We start from the raw sequence: 2284 nt of genomic DNA on the forward strand, positions 1-2284 counted from the left end.
GGCATGGTCTTTGGTTTGATCTCATAGAGTTTTATGGTTTTCAATGTGTGCCACATTGACACGTGGCATGCCCTTTGGTTTGTTCTCATAGAGTTTTATGGTTTTCAATGTGTGCCACATTGACACGTGGCATGTGCTTTGGTTTGTTCTGAGTTTTATGGTTTTCAATGTGTCACATTGACACGTGGCATGCCCTTTGGCTTGTTCTCATAGTTAGGGTTTAGTGTCCTTGACCTTGTATGCCACGTGACACACATATCTTTGGACTTGCTTGCCATGCCACGTGGTGACAATCACCAACACATTATTTCTAACTTATATCCTAGTTAATAACTAGCTAACGACACAATTTGGCAAATACACCTTACATTCACAATTGTAAGTAGTATTTAAAGACCATACACTTATATGCTATGGAAAAATACTCAAAGTTTATATATTAAAACAGTGATCTTACAAAAATAAATGACTTGTAAGGAAAAAAAAAAGAGGGGGTCACTTGGACTTCCCGGGTGGTCACCCAGCCCAGTACTATTCGAGCCCAGGGACGCTTAACTTTGGAGGTCTAATGGGATCCAGTGCCATAGTCACGGTTTGAACCCACTCTGAAATATTTCACACTCCCCCTACTCTTATAGTGGGGCAGCTGATCCAAAGCTGCAGTGTACCTCCACAATCCCGTGTTCTTTTTGGGTGCCAAAAAACCTGCGGGACGTGTGGTATCTCCCCAACAATTCACGAAGACCGTGTTTTGGGCCCCAAAATGCACGCTGCGAAATGCGGGGTACCTCCCCAACTTTTCGTGAAAATCACGCGTTTTGGGCCCAAAAAAGCCCGCGGAACACATGGTACCTTCCCAACTTTTCGCGAAAAATCGCGCGTTTTGGGCCCCAAAACGCGCCCCGCGAAATGCGGGGTACCTCCCCAACTTTTCGTGAAAATCGCGCGTTTTGGGCCCCAAAAAAAGCCCGCGGAACACGTGGTACCTTCCCAACTTTTCGCGAAAAATCGCGCGTTTTGGGCCCCAGACATTCCGGGCCACTTTTTTTTCCCCTCCCCCCGCCTTTCGTGCCACGTGGCAGGCGGGCAGGGCCTTCCCCCCCTCCCTCACACGCACGCAGGCTGAGGCTTCTCCGCGCGGTTTGGGCCCGGGAGAGTCCTCCCCCCTTCCTCCCTCCGTCGCACGGCAGGTGGGGGCCCCTCCCCTTTCCCGCCGCGTGACGCTGGCCCTTGCCAAGCAGCCGTGCCACCCCCGAGGCTCGCCTCCCTTGGAAGCCCGGAGGACCACACTGCTGCCTCCCTCCCCCTCGCCCGACAGGCGTGCGGATGTGGTCCCAAGGCCATGCCCATGGACCGCACAGCACGACTCTGCCAAACGCTGGAGTGGGTGCCAGGGAAGCCACGCCGAGGCTCTCCGCAGCCGAGAACCCTTGCACAACCCCACCCCCCATCAATACTGGGGAGGCCCCCCCCACGCCACCGGCCAAAGGCCACGAGCACTCACACATGCGACACTGCCTAGGCATCCCACGTCGGGAGTTCCGCGTCTGGATCGCCGATCGGGTAACACCTGGACGGATGCTGCACGTGCTTGCCACCAGAGCAGCTGAGCACCGTTTCCTTCGGCCGGTGGGCACGGGAAGCCCACAAGGTGAGGCACACAAGGGGAGCCATCGAAGCGCCACGACGTGACCCTGGCAAGCGAGCCAACTCTCGTTTGTATGGGAAGCAGAGCTGGGCAGCCGCAGTTCAACCCCAGCTGCCCGAGAGCCTCCACTCCCCACCCATCATCCTACAGGTAAGAAAGTCCCTCCTCTTTCTGGGACAAAAGCTTTTGGCTATTTGTCCCAGTCCGAGTTCAAGCTTGAGCGTGAGCAGGAGCCAAGTCCAAACGCGAGCCCGAGCGAAAGCCCGAGTACGTGCTCGAGCCTGACTTCAAGCCCAAGTCCAAGCAGGCAGGAGCCCGCACGTGCCCTGGAAGTCCAGCAGGGGGTGTGGAGCCGGGCACCCGAGGTCTGACCTCGGCTGCCCACACTCCCATCCCCCACTATCCTTCCAGAGCTCGCAGCCTACCACGCCCCAGGGAGACAAGCGCTTTGGGCTTTCACCCCCACGTGTCCATGTCCGAGCCGGAACCCGAGTCCGAGATGGAGCCCGAGTCCAACCCCGACATGGTGCACACGGGGAGGAGCCCAGCAGCAGCCCGCACATGCACTGGAAGTCCAGCTGGGGGTGTGGAGCCGGGCACCCGAGGTCTGACCTCGGCTGCCCACACTCCCATCCC

The 2284-nt window shown here is 57.0% G+C and overlaps 1 pseudogene; it reads right to left on the reverse strand.

Moving 5' to 3' along the window:
* Nucleotides 1-487: 487 nt before the first annotated feature.
* On the reverse strand, nucleotides 488-606 carry LOC112350934 (annotated as a pseudogene).
* Nucleotides 607-2284: the final 1678 nt, after the last annotated feature.

The sequence above is a fragment of the Selaginella moellendorffii genome, unplaced genomic scaffold (genome assembly GCF_000143415.4).
Source record: "Selaginella moellendorffii unplaced genomic scaffold, v1.0 SELMOscaffold_55, whole genome shotgun sequence".
Classification (NCBI taxonomy): domain Eukaryota; kingdom Viridiplantae; phylum Streptophyta; class Lycopodiopsida; order Selaginellales; family Selaginellaceae; genus Selaginella; species Selaginella moellendorffii.